This window comes from Xiphophorus maculatus, chromosome 12, assembly GCF_002775205.1.
Source record: "Xiphophorus maculatus strain JP 163 A chromosome 12, X_maculatus-5.0-male, whole genome shotgun sequence".
Classification (NCBI taxonomy): Eukaryota; Metazoa; Chordata; class Actinopteri; order Cyprinodontiformes; family Poeciliidae; genus Xiphophorus; species Xiphophorus maculatus.
Window position 1 is genome coordinate 29,188,551 of NC_036454.1, and position 15,069 is coordinate 29,203,619.

Here is a 15,069-nt window from a genome sequence, read left to right on the forward strand (position 1 = left end):
CTTTTGTGTTTTAAAAAAAAGCTTACAGGGTTGCATAAAAGGATTAAGTTTAAAGCTTGAAAAGTAGTTGTCTTGACTTTTCAAATGTTTCCACAAGGTTTACAAGTTTTTTTCACTTGAAACTCCTAAAAGACAAGTCTCTAAAAGCTTCTTATTGTTGAGTTGAAGTTACGCCAAGGTTTTTGTGTTTTTTTGGTTGTTGTTGCGTTTTTTAGTGTGAGTCGGCACGCGCGTTTGAGTGAAGGGTGCATGTGCTCGAATCAATGAGGTTTGATTAACGTCACACAACTGTCACAGTCGATAAAGTGAAACACGGTGACCGGAGGCTCTGTGCGTTCCCAGTGTCTGGTTCATTACAGCGGAGGATGAAGTACGACGGTGTCAGAGGATCTGGCGCTGCCTTTGTGGGCTCACTCTGTGCTCCTCCAACCGGCCCATATGTTACTGACAGCTTCTGCCGGGCCCTCGGCGCTCCGATAAAAACAAAAAACAGACACGTTGCTAAAAACTACAATTTAGAGGACACTGCCCACCAACCTTTTAGATTTTGTTCATCCTCTTTGTTAGCAAAGCTGTGAAAAGTTTAAAACTTTGATGCAGGAACAAGGTGATTAGCTAGCAAAGGTGATAGACGCTAGCTAGCTAACTTTTGACATCTGTCATATGTAAGTGCAAATCTTTACAAAATAAATAAATACATATATATATATATATATATATATATATATATATATATATATATATATATATATATATATATATATATATATAATCTTGACCTTGATCGCAATTTCAGCATCTCTTCAGCTAAAAAAAAAACAAACCCTCAATGGATGCCTGTCAGGAGAATCACAAAGCACAGAAGAATAGCTCCAATATTACTTTAAAACCTGCACTTCATCGTCGCCCAGTATTGTAAACATGCAGTCTAGGTTACATTTTGGTGATGGCGAGAAGAAAGGTTTACTTTAGGCTTTGCTCTAAGGGATAAAAAGCTGACCTTCGTTGTCATGGCTACAGGAATAGATGTTCAGATACAGTTTTGGGAGATTTTAGATGTCCTGTCCCAAGTTTTGGATGGATCAGAGGTTTTAATATCTCCAAATTATAGATTTATCCAAACTGAATTTTTGTTGTTTTATTTATATATATATATATATATATATATATATATATATATATATATATATATATATATATATATATATATATATATATATATATATATATACACTGTATATAAATGCTTTTTTTGGACATCAGAACACTTAAAGATGCCCTGTCAGTCTCACCTTCCATGCGAACAAACGTCACTCATCATCCCCGACCTCTTCTCTCTTCTTTTGCCTCCTGCAGGCCAATGTGACCTTCGTCTGAGTCGAGTGTCGCTGTTCAACACTCACGAAGGAGAACTCCGTGACGAACACGAAAAAAGAGAACGAAAAAAAACAACCGAGAGGAGATTGAAAGGGAAGCACGGAGGCGCACCAGGGAGGAGGCGAAAAACAAGTAAGAAAAGAAGAAAGGTAAAAAAAAAAAAAAAAACAACAAAGGGAGGAGAAGAGAAACAGAAACATGTTTTCTTCTCTCCTCTGAAACCTTCCTCAGCAAACAGCACAGGGAGGAGGGGATGCTGGGGGCATTCAACATGACAGAGAGGAAGATGTAAGAAAGTGAATATGAGTGGGGGGTGGAGAGAGGGCTGTCAAATAGGGATGTGAAAATTATAATCATTTTCAGGAACTCCCAAAAAGAAATGAATCTGCAGCGAGACAAAGAGCGAGCAGAGATCTACGACGAGCCATTCATGAGATAAGAGGAGAACGAAAAAGGGAACCAAAAAGAGAGAGGGAGGTTGGATTCGGGTCGGATATTGGATTTCAGATTTCAGAGTGTTTTGTTAGGGTAGAAGATGATGCTGAAGGTTATTGGGTGTGGTGTGTGTGTGGGTGTGTGTGTGTGTGTGTGTGTGTGAGGGGACGGGGATGTGTGTGGGGGGGAATTCTGGCTGCTCACTTCTGATTCTCGGAGAGTTTTAGTGATTAGAAGAGAAAGGCAGTGGTCCCTCCCCATCGCCCTCTTTCTTATTTCACCTGTAAGACCACAACGTAATCCGAGGCACTAAATCAAAGTTTGGGTTCGCTGGAAATAAAAGTCGGCACGCTCTCTATCATGATCCAAAGGTGAAATCGGAATGTGCCCACAAGTCATTTGTTACAGTTTTCGGCGCGGTTCATATTCTGTGATTTCTGACTGTTGAAGCTCCCCGTAATGCGGCGGCGGCGGAGGGGGTGGACACCCGGTGGGAGCAAATGAAAATGTAGCACCACTCTCTCCATTTCTGATTACTTTCTGGTGTAAAGTGGTCCTTGGAATGGTTAAAGATTTCATTTTGGCTTCTAATAAAGAGTGAGATTGATGTGACCTGGACTCTGAGCCGGTTTGGTTCAGCCAATCACAAACAGCGCAGCGCCTGGCAAAATCGTTTACAGGCCTTCAACTTTCCCCCATTGTATTACTTTACAACTGCATTATTGTGTGGTGTGTATTTTTACACGTCTCTCTGTCTTTGATCAGACACTTGTGGAACAAACAGGAAGTCATGATTACAAGTTTTAAAGACACAATTACAAGTTTTAAAGACACAATTACAAGTTTTTAAAGTGATAATTACAAGATTTTAATGCCATAATTACAAAATGTAAGTGTAATTACAAGTTCTTAAAGTTGTAATTACAAAATTAAAGTTGTACGTATGAGTTCTAAAGTGATAATTACACGTTTCTAGTCCTAGTTAAGTGAATTAGGGTTGTAATTATGAGTTTTACAGTAATATATTGCTAATTACCCCAATAGTGTTTACAAAAAATTGAAATAATTGAATAATATTTATATTAGTAAAAATCATAAAATATTACAACTCACTTTATTTGGCCTTATGAGTTTAATACGAAGCACAATGTTTGCAAAACATTCATTCAAAAATAAAAGGGAATAAAAAACAAAAGATCTTTGCCACCCCCAAAAGAAATGGTGCCCTGGGCAGCAGCCATTTCTCAAGTCTGGCCCAGTGTTATGACATGCTAACAGCTCAAAGTCCGAACAGCAGAGATGATCGTCCACAGTACAACATAGGGGGTGCGCTAATTTATCGACAAGTCAATTTATTGGGGCTGAATTCCTTGATTTAGGAAAATCTATGATCGATTTTATTCCCCGATTTTGTCGACTTCAGGAAAGGTTTAAAAATCAAGTCCTCTATTTCCCTGCTGTCTGACAAAGAGAGAAACTGACTGAGAGACCCGCCCACCAGCTCATGTCTGCACGTTTGCAGTTAACAAGAGTCGCCCCAATGCTGCCAACTCGGCGACTTTCTTTTGGTTATCAGCCAAAATCGGAATCGGCAGGTCAGGCTTCATATCTGATGAGGATTATTTGTGGCTAGCTGCTAATCCGCCTCTTTAGCTTTTGCCGCTCCCCTTCAAATCTCCCATTGCGTTCCTTTTGCCTCCTGACCCAAACATATGCGTTCTATCAGCGCAAAAAAAAACAAAAAACACCACCGTTTTGTCTCTCAGTGTGCGTTAGTTAGTGGGTGGCTCCCCTCTTCTTTTTTTTTTTTTTTTTTTTGAAGTGTGTGATGAAGCGCTCTCTCATGTACGATTAGTTGTCTGCCTGATCGAGCGACCGGGAGCTCCAGCAGACTGAAGTAAATTGCCTCTGATAAAAAAAGTCATTTGTATGCCGGCGAATGTGTGGAGAATACCGAGACGTGCCAAAGTGAAGAGGGACGTGCAGACAAACACCCGCGTGTTTGGTGACAACGGCAGAACGACACACACACACACACACACACACACACACACACACACACACACACGCATGCACTCAGAGTCACAAAGCTGTGAAAAAACAGCTCCGGGCTGCATTCTTCTTCCCTTTTCTCTAAACCTCGACTTTCTTCCTCCGAGTGTGTGCTTCTCTTCCACACTTATCCCTCCTTCTCTCTAATAATTGCGGTTCTGTCTCAGAGAGCGTGTTTATCTCTGGGAGGATATTGGTTGCTGATCATAAATGGTTTTTCTCTGACAGAGTGCCATCACACACGAGGTGGGAGCTCATCGGGATGTGTGTGTGTGTGTGTGCGTGCGTGCGTGTGTGTGTGTGTGTGTGTGTGTGTGTGTGTGTGTGTGTGTGTGTGTGTGAAACATTGCAGGGGAGGAGAGGGTGACAGCAAAGGCATGGAGATCAAGAGAGAGAAAAAGCGAGACAGACAGAGATGCAGGTTATCACGGCAGTGTGGCAGGTGTCAGCGAGGCGCTGATAAATGCGTTGCTTCGACATGCGAGCATCCATCCGCCCAGCAGCAGCAGCAGCAGCAGTGTTAATTCACTGAAAGCACGCTGACATATACAGTACATGAACTACAAGCTGATTACATTGAAGCAAAAACAATAAACGGCAGCTTTATTTACTGCAGCGAAGCAAGGGGCTGTTTTTTTACTGTTCAGTTCATTGTGTTAATGCAGAGCCAGCGTTTTTGATTGTTTGTTTTTTTTTTTTGGTTGTTTGTTTTTGGTGGTAAATCCGTCGTTTGCATTCATTTCTGCACCCAATTACCAAAAATGTCATTTGACGCCATCTGATGTTATTTTTTGTCCTAATCTAATCTGGGATCAGCTGCGAAACGGCGGCCAGAAACAATACCGCAGCTTTAGACATACATGTGCTCGTGTGTTGAACTCTGTCTGTAACGCTCACTTTTAAATTCCGGCTCATCCAACTTTGACGTCAGCTTCTCAAATTTTTTTTAGTTCATGAAATGCTTTTTTATTGTCAAGAAAAAATAAAAACCTTTCAGCTGCAAAAAGGAGCGCGTTTGGTGTGGCTGGTACGAGATTCTCAAAGTTTAGTCACCTTCGAGGAAAGTATTGCAGTTTAAGCAAAGAAAATTCATAACAAATCTGATGTAATTACATTTATTTTAGACAGAAAAGTAACATTTCTTTGTAATGGGATCAAATAATTCTAATCTTGCGGTTTTAATAATCTTGTTTTACTCAGGTATGAGAATTTTTCTTGCGAATTTTCGACTTTTCAAGCTCAGAAGCTTCTTCTAGTCATTTTCTGAGACTAATCTCAAAATGTGAAGTTTTGTAGCGGAAATGTACGCCTCTTACTTGTTTTTTTTTTATTTTTTATCTACAGTGGCCCTAATGGACCATCGTAGCTACCAGTTGCAAAACAGAGACATACTTCCACAGCAGTGACATGTTTAAAATGAGAAGGGCAGGGAGTTTTGTTCGCCTCAGACTTTAAATCCTCTCAAATATCCGTCGTTTGAAGATATATCCATGTCTTCGGTTTTCACTCCATGACTGTCGATGCTTCAACCAAAGATATTTCCAAGTGGCAGACTTTGTCAGCCAGTTGACCAGCAGTGTGCAGGAACCTATTGGGGGAGGGCAGTGCTGCCTTGCACTGTACTTACTCTACATACAAACTCCATTTACTTCAGCAATTTTCTGACTATCCCACCCGAAAGGACTTTGAACTGTTGGAACGCCGTGCTGCAAAATTCTCTGCGATTTTGAAACTAGCACTTTTAAAAAAAAAATAACAACAACAACCTTGAAACCGGTAACTAGCTTGAAAATAAAAACTCAGAGCAGTGCGTGTTTCCTTCTTCATGTGCTGTCTGAGAATCTGCACACACCAACACACACAGAGTTCCCATCAGCCGGGCCTGATGAGGTGAATGGGTGTGAATCTGCCGCGTCTTGCATTCCTCGGTCCTCCCCGTCCTCGCAGCGGCAGGCCTTGTCTCGCGATCGATCCGGGCTTATCTTCCCGTAAAGCTGGAGTCTCTTTCCACTCCTGCTCGCCCCTCATCCCCCGCACACGCTACCCCCCCCCCCCCCCCCCCCCCCCCCCTCCCCTACTCATTGCTATCGATCAGCCTGTGTGTTCAGCAAAGTAGGGAGCAGGCGGTGGTTAATGCAGAGTCTGGCTGAAGGAGCCGCGCACACGCTTCTTGTATCACTCCGCTCTCGTTCTCTCTCTCTTAATGCGTGCAATCAGACTCTAATAGACCCGGGCTTAGAGCATCCAGGCCCGCCACTCTCGTCTGATTCGTCTCACCTTTCACTTCTGCTCCTGTCAACAAATAACTGTCTTCGCTGTATAGAATACATCATCTGCCAGGTTTATTTTGCTGATGACTGCTGATTCGGCAAACTGATATGATGGGCTTTTATGTATTTTGGTCGGGCATGGGGTGTACATTTTATCCTCTGGAAGGGAATTTGCTCCTGCTGAGTGTGCACAGTCCTCTTTAGAAGCGTCCTACTTTGCATTTTTCACAGTGATGCACATTTATTCATGGGAGCAGCACAGTTGAACCATGCTGTTTAATTTTGGCTTCTGGGAGCTGCCCAGTGGCCAGAGCTTAAGTCTTTCATTATCTCTGAACTTCTTGCAGCCACCGAAGACATTGAAGGTTGTTGGGTTAGATGCTTTGCTCAAGGGCAAATGACGGAGGTTTCTTCGCTAGTTTGCTGTCCAGTCTCCTGCTTATTTTATTTCATTTTTTAAAGAAATTGACTTGGATGACAACATATCCTCAAAGTACAGTTCTCGAAGTCCAGTTCTCCTGGACCTTGTTTTCCTGGTGCTACACTCTGGAACGTAGCGTGTTCTCACTGGTAGTCCGATAGACTCGGTTTGATTGGGAACTAAAGTTTGTTACATTTTTTGCTGGTGCGGTTCACTTTCATACGGCCTTGTGTCAAACAATCCAAACTAATTGATAAACATGTTTGCCTCTTCACCTGTGGCGACGCTGTGCCAACAACTACTGAAGAAAACGGCACAAAGAGAGAAATGGGCGCAACTTCCTTCAAAAATGAAGTACCGTCAGATTTGTAGGATTTCTATTTTGTCTCTAGCTAAAGACCACGAGCCATTACTCCTACTGGCACTAGACTAGAGCATCTGTTTTGGTTGGATTTGCCCAGAATGCTCTGCTCTGCAGTCTACTCGGTCTCCGGTCGCTTGGCATTCGCATATGCATTCAAACCGCATCAGAGTTCAGTTCAACCGAACAGAGACCGATGTTTTTAGACAGACCAGAGTTTGCTCTTCTGGTTTGCGTCAGAGTTCGATTGCACATTCCCACCTTCCCAAGCCAAACTGACTTTCTAGTTAAACGAACAAGAGCTGGTGCGAATGCAACCTAAACATCTAAACTGCCTCACTAGTATGCAGTCGAGCTGTACACAGCTCTGCTAATTAGCCAGGTTTGCTGAAGCAGAGATTAATCTAACAGTTGCAAGACACCAAGGCCCTTGAGGACTGGGGTCCGAGACTATTGTCCTAAAGAATCCTGACATATTGTGCCTTAAAGTACTAGCATGCGTGCAATATTTATAAAATGGAAGAAAATATGGGTGACTTTTGGAAATAATTGACTGCTCCGGATTTTCTTTAAGGTAAATTCACACCACACTTCATACTTCTGCAAGGCAACGTAAAGCCAACCCATCTGCAGCATTGCTCTCCCACTATGTCTCTTTAAGTGAGAACCCCCACAATCCCCTCTCCACCTGACCTGCCCACCAATAAGAGATGTGTGGGCTGCTTCTGTATAGGAGTCCAGCTAGGTGTAACCTTTACTGCCCTGTGGCACCTCACTGGGATGCAGGCCTCTGGGCTCAGTGTGAACTCCTGAACTTCTTCCAAAAGACCAGCTAGGAGTAGTGGAAACAAGTCAGAGAGTGGGAAGGAAAGCGCAAGAGTGCTACCGGACAATTAGCCCCCCGAGGAGCACAGTAGGCGGTCCTGCCCCTCCCGGAGCCGGAGTACGCTGTGAGCGAGTGTCGGTGACTCTCAGCCAAGTGTGGCGAACCGAAGTCAGAGCGAGACGGCGTGTGTTGGGGTGTGTGGGCGTGTGCATGTGTGTGGGGGCGCGTTCGATGCGGGCCCTCGTCGCGTTTTGCATTCGCACGCCCGGTGGGTGTCGTTCTGAAATGAGACAGTATGTCTAGAGCCCACGGGCGTCAATACGACCCTTTTCTATTATTCAGAGCTGATTACGGCTCCGAATTATACCAAGGTGAATACTTTTTAATGAGCTCTGAAACAGAACGGAGAAAGTTTGCCAGCTTTTTATTTTCTGTTTGACTGAGAGAGGCTGGAGGGGGAAAAATGCAGCGTATTTGCAGGAGTTATTTGATTAGCGCGGTAATATGTGAAGAGCAGGCTGCAGCACACGTGAGCGCTGAATTCAAAACTTCAAGTGTGTGTTATGTAATGAAACATTCTGTTTATGTTTTCCCTTTTTGCCGTGAACTTTCTGCATGCTACACGTGAGATGAATGTGTCTGAACGCATCTAATGCAAGTAAATTAGCACGTTTTTTAGTAGCATGTGCATTCTCTAAAGCGTTTGAACGTATAGCGATAAAAAAAATATTATTCGTCCAAATATTATTTCATGCGCTTGTGTAGGTGTGTGTACCAGCGAATTGCTCATACCGCCTGGGGCAAGGCTGATTGACGTGCGATCCTGGTCGAGCTCGCTCGCAGTTATGTGTTTGAACATTGATGACTGGTCAGAGCGCTGCCCCAGAATCCCCTGGGGCCTGCAGGCAGGACAGGCGGGTCACGGCAGGGCAGAGTGCACATGGTTTTTATAATTTTTCACTGCGCCCCTGTGCTTGTCAAAAAAAAAACAAAAAACAAAAAACAACAACAAACGCTGCACTGACAGCAGAAGGTCGACCAGGGAGAAAAGAAGCTTGATAGAAAATCCGGCAGAAATGGAAAGACAGACTTCTCTGGGTGTTGATGTTTTTCTGCACTAGTTTCTTCAATCAGCTAGTCAGCTAATCAATAAGTATTTATTTATTGTGCACTTGTGACACAGCACCAGTTTTCTTATGTTGGACAAAAGCAGGAGGTAATGAGAAACAAGCAACTACAATGGAAAAACATCCAAACGCCTTAAAACGTAAGCTAACAAAGGCTAAGAAAGAAAAACAAAAATCTGTACTTTAAAGAAAAGATGCTGAGTTGAAGAACTGAGGAAGTTATGATGATGATGATGATGATGTGCTAATGGTCAACACAAAACCTCAAATAAATATGGATTTTAAATTTACATTTAACTCAGACAACTGTTGTTTTTTTTTATCTTTAAATATGACAATAAAACAAAAATATACAAGTCAATCGAAATATACAAAACATAGTGAATGCAATTGCTCAAAATGAATATAAAGCCAAATTTAGGGTAATATCAAGAATTAATGATAATATTTACTAAGCATCAGCTAAAAGCTAAATAAAAAAAAGATTAATCTTAAGTTAGCTTTAATGAACATCAACGGTCTATACTGCCCTCAGGAGGTTAGGAGGGGTATTACACAGGCTAGGTCAAGTAGCATAGAGTTAGTTGAATAAAATACATATTTCCGGAATTAGGATAAGTTATAAATTGGGATTCATCCAGCTCATGAGATGAAATTATGCATTATTAGTAATGGGTAACAAGAACCAGATGAGATTTTTGCTACTTTTTTTTTTTAGCTAATTTGCAAAACTAAGAATCAGGGTTTTTTTTTTTGTAAATAGAGTTAAGTTTTCTCAAATACTTTTGAAGAAGCCAAGTGTCCAAATTTTGTAGTGTTTCTGCTTGTGTAACTTTAACATGGTGCTAATGTTGCCAAAATTGTCCAATAAGTTGCTCCAAAGCAGATGCTAACGTTAGCGCTGTTAGCCCGGTGTTCTACTCCATTTATTGAGACAGACTTCTGTTGGATGAGGAAAAACTGTGATTTGAATACAACATAAGCCCTTGAAAATCCAGTTTGTTAGATTTTTTTGAGGTCCATATTTTAGAATCGAAGTTCAGTGGCTTACAAAAAATACACAATGATTAAAATGACTTTTGGTAGAAAGATTTCTTAAGGCCCTGTGAAAGACTTTTTGATAATTTCTGCTGATAACAGCAACACCAACTGCATCACAGCAAACGTTGACCCCGGGATGAATTATTCAAGATCTCGCTTTGCTGATCTGCTGAGCAATGCATCGCTCAAACTAAGTAGCTCGAATCTGGTTGACGCTCACTAATGGCCTACATGTTTTATCACGTATGATTATGGTCAGCCGGAAAAAAAAATGTGGAGAAAAATGGTGTGGCTGTTTCCCCCAATTTTTTAGATATAATTTTTTTTTTTTTCAATGCTGCCTGGTATTCCGACAAGATCCACTCATTTAACTGATTATGGATTTTCTGATTATGGCTGATGAGATTTGCTGCTCTAATGATTGAAATTATAACCACAGACCTCCAGGGTCCATGGTTGAGAGCCACTGATTGTAGCCATCTATACGCAGTAAAAACCATGCTGCATAACTCAGACATGCTGTAGATATCGGGCTGGTGCTCATCTTCTTGAGGCTGACAAGCGAGACAGTTTGGAGAGTCTGGAGATTTTTAGTCAGACCTCCCTTCAACAGCTCTTTTTATATTTACCACAGTTAGCTTTTATAGAACCTGAATAAGTTAATTAAATTATTTTAAAACTACTATTATTCTACCATCCGGTTGTAGTCAGAAACATTCATAATTTACAATAAATAGAAAATATTATGCTGAGATATGGATGCGACAAAAGGACCATTTCATGGAGAGCTAATAGGTTTTAATATTAAAAATAGACAAAACAATGGATATTAATTCTGTGCATAGCCAGAATTTCAGCTGTGTTACGGACTAAGTCTTTCAAATGCATTCTTTTTATGAGCCGTGCGCTTTTGGATTGCTTTCAACACAATACACAAGTCATGAAATGGACCTCTGGTTAAATGTGAGCAAATGACTAAACAGAAACATTTGGACAATCCTCAGCTTTATCAAGCAGAAAAAATATATTTACCCTAAAAGGTAAGGTCGTGGTGACTGCTGTGGCTTTGGGCTTTGTACGTAGCTGTGCTGTTTGGGCCACTTGGTGCATCTCTGTCCCTATATGGAGGAGATGATGATAATGGGACAGAGATTTTGCCACCTGACACAGAAGTCAAACCATAAAGAGCTTTATGGATGATTACTGTTGTTAATGAGGGTAAATACTTATCAATGTCGCCTTGATAGCTAGTTTTTAAGCGTATAGGTGTTTATAATAGTCTTGAAAACTGCTTCTAATTCACAAGATGTGGGTTTAAAATACCTATGTGAGTATTTTAGTTTGGTAGTTTGGATATTTTCTGTACTTCTCAAACAACTAAACTTGCCACCGTCACATAGGAGCGCGCATGTGCGTCTCCGCCACCTCAAGCCAAAAGCACAGATGGTCCCGCTGTTCGAGCAGCTCACCGCCGGCCCATCCGGTTTCATCTGGCCCTGTACTTTTCCCTGGGTTCGGGCAGGTGTTTGGCCCGCAGACAGAGCCCAAATCAGATCCATTTCATCTGTAATCAGCTGGAGCCCCCGAGCACTGATGGAAGAGATCAGAGCTCCGATCAAAGAATTATAAAGCCGGCCACGCCTGGCCAGCCGACCGTAACAAGAAGAACAAGGCGGGTTGAAGTGCAGCCAGGGGAAGAAGCGGGGGCAAGCTAGCCTATGCCGCAGCGCTGACGTGGGGGGGATGAAAGGAGAGAAGATGGAAATTTTAAAGGCTTACAGGGTCTCTTAGGAGTGAGACATAAAAGAAGCTGAGAGAGGCAGTGAGGAAGGCTGAGATGTAACAATGTCAGCTCTCATGGGGTTTATTCCTCCTGCTTTGTTATTGTTTCATTAAGACGTAAAAGACCAATAGAGTTGACTGTTGTAATTTTTCTCCGCTATAAATTACAACTGATGCTTTACGTAGCTTGTACAAATTCATTTTAGTGAACCGCTCATTAATTGTTTGCACACACACACACACACACACACAGGAAACAAATCGCCCGGCCGCATGAAAATTGATGAGCGTCGCACACGTTGACGATGGACGCTTTAGAGGAGGTTTCAAACTGTTTGCAGATGACAGAAACAAACTATTGGGTGTATCAGAGGGGCGCTGCATCTGTCACAATCACACTCTTTTTTGCATTCATCTTCTACAGTCAGAACCCGGCTTTGATTCTCGAGTCTTTCATCTGTGCCAGCTCTACACCAGAAGACCACACAATCTGCCGGCAAACACACAAGGTCATAAGCACGCAGGCCTTTAATGTCAGCCGGTCAGCATGAGGCTATTCATTTGCCCCCTTTATGCAGAGATCTGCCTCGCCAGATTTCTGGTGTGGGACGGCGCTCTAAAACACGCGACGAGGCTACAAATTTAAAGACACTGTCTTTTTGTGTTTATACTTCAAAATTGGTGGAAACAAACAAACACACATTGGAACTGGAATCTGGAAAAGTATCTCAGTTTAAGTCAAGTCAAGCAGTCAGCAACAAAGCAGTTCAAAATGCGTTACATCATAAAAGCACCATGAGGTCACCAATGGTGAAACGAGCCATAAATGTTAAATTTTGTCAAATGCCATCATTAAAATCATCAATGCACATCAAATATGTTGGTCAATGTTCCACATGCTACTAATCAAAGGGTTTTGAGCTTTGATTTAAAGGAATTCAGCTGTTTTGCTGAAGTTTGTTCCAGATTTGTGGCGCATAGAAGCTGAATGCTGCTTCTCCATGTTTGGTTCTGGATCGGTTGCTGCTGTCTGATTGACTTTTTAGGCAGACCTGTTGCAGTATTCAATGCGACTAAAGACAAACGCATGGATGAATTTCTCTAGATCTCGCTGAAACATGAGTACTCTAATCCTGGAAATGTTCTTCAGGTGATAAAAGGCCGACTTTGTAACTGTCTTTATGTGATTCTGAAGGTTCAGGTCCGAGGTCATCACCACACCCAGATTTCGGACCTGACCATTGGTTTCTAGATGTAGTCGCGTGCTGACTCTAGACCGTTCCTGTTTTGGACCAAAGATAGTAACTTCAGTATTGTTTTTCTCTTAACACAAAAAATATATTTATATATATAGATTTAGACAGTTTTACCAAGTTTCAGTCTCCACCAGTATTTTTGTACCAGGACTCTGATGATGCACAGTGTGGGATGATTTTTTTGCTGTTTTTTTTCCACCATAAGTGGAGTGCTCATGTCGGCTCCATTAGCTTGATGCTTTAAATGGAAAAAACACACACAGCAACAGCTCTGTAGGAACAGTTAAAGAGGGGGCAAAAAAACCATCTTACTTTCCTCCAGTTTCATGCACGGCCCTAGAGATCCATATGAATAAATGAAAGGAAATAACAAGAAAATGCCGAGGTCCATGTTAAACTTCCCTTCACTTGAAATCCCTCATGTCATCAATTTTTAAAAGAGGCTCTGTAACAAGATAGTTTTCTAGTCCAGCATCGGAGGTGCTTTGCTCTGGACTTGAACCGGCAACCTTGAAATTATCTTGTAACCAGGTTGCCATGTATTGCAAATTTTTTTGCCCAGGTCCCTCTTGAAAATGAGATCTAGATCTCAACGGGGTTTACCTGGTTAAATAAAGGATTTAAAAAAAAATAAACCCGTACGTTGACGCGTCGCCAGACAGCAAGCACACTCTCACACATTTGTATTCAAGGCATCTAGCCGGGGCTTTCATAAAACTCTTTCAGCTCTGATTCGAATCTTCAGAAATGAATTTTGATGGACCTCCAAGTTTTTAAGGGTTGATCTCTAACCAGAAGCTCTCGGCTGTGAAATTCATCGAGCGGACGGCGTCGCCTCTCGAGGCGCCTCTGTTGGTTCGCAGGCTCTCGGATAACATTTTGAACCTTTCAGAATGCATTTGAATTGTGGAAATGAAAACGGATGAACCGAGGTCACAAATTATCATTTTGCAATCAATCTTTCCATAAGGAAGAAGATTAGGTTTTAGACAATTTGTCACAAGTGCTCTGTTTGATAACTTTTGAAAAACTGGACTGTGCTACAAATTAAAATTGTCTTTAACGGCTTTTTTTTTTTAAGTTAACATTTAACGCCAATAGAAAGGAGATAAACACTGCAATTACAAAGTGCTAACATCTCAAATAGCATTAATATTTTTTATTTAACTCTTCTATTTGATTCCCCCTAAAATTACCATTATTGACAATGTTAGCATTTTGTTCTGGCTTGCTAATTGTAGTCTTCTTTTAGTTTTTCCAGAGGCACTCATTTACTTAAAATCTCACAGTAGCCTCTTTTGTTAAGGGCATTCTGAAATTTAGTTAATTTCCCCTAGATATTGTCAGTTCTTGTCAGTATTAACTAGAAATACTAGGTAATATTGTATTCTTGATACTTATTTTAAAAGTATCAGTGTGACAGAAAATGTTTGTGATTTTTAGATTTACAAGGATCCTATTAAGTCTGACACACGTTTAGCATTTCTGTATTTTTTCTACTGTCCTACCTCCCTTCCTTGCTCGTCTTTCCTTCTTTACTTTCTTCCTTTCTAACCTGCACATTCTTTCTTCCGTCCTTGTTTACTTCCTTCCTCTCTTTCTTCACCGTGTACTTCTTCCACAGTCAGATGAACAGACATTTTTAGTGCCTATTATCCTTTGTTTTTTGTTGTTTTATATAAAGTAAGTCGAATATAACTAGCTAATATTAGTTGTTAGCATTCAGCTAACGGACCAAGAGAGTGGGGTGAAAAACACGGACACGGAGAGTGAAGAAGTTTCATTCCTTTAGTTCCAGCACCAGAGCTGTCTGTATTTTTCCATGACTTTAAAATTTTCAAAGCAGAAAGATTAAGTAAGTCGCTTCGTTTGAAGCCTTTTGCCATCCAGCTGACTGGCAGCGTATATCAACAGATGGGCAAGAGACAATCGATACTCTTTGCTAACGCTAGTGATAAGCCCAGGCATTTTTCTGTCATAAAAACTTATTTTAAAAGTATCAGTGTGACAGAAAATGTTCGTGATTTTTAGATTTTGTCAATGGTTTGATATTGGGTGACCAAAACAAAGTCTTCTCTTAGGGCTAATAATGCTAACACAGAGAGCCTTTAGCAGCTAGCT

The 15,069-nt window shown here is 41.4% G+C and overlaps 1 protein-coding gene across 3 annotated transcripts in view; it reads left to right on the forward strand.

Moving 5' to 3' along the window:
* sema4c (semaphorin 4C) overlaps positions 1-15,069 on the forward strand; it is a 130,942-nt gene that overhangs the window by 41,534 nt on the left and 74,339 nt on the right. For 2 of the 3 annotated variants that reach the window (XM_023343513.1, XM_023343515.1), the window contains exon 2: positions 1,357-1,509. The gene's annotated coding sequence lies outside the window, so the exon portion shown is untranslated. Of the gene's footprint in view, positions 1-1,356; positions 1,527-15,069 lie in introns of all 3 variants that reach the window. The other variant, XM_023343514.1, reaches the window with a different exon arrangement.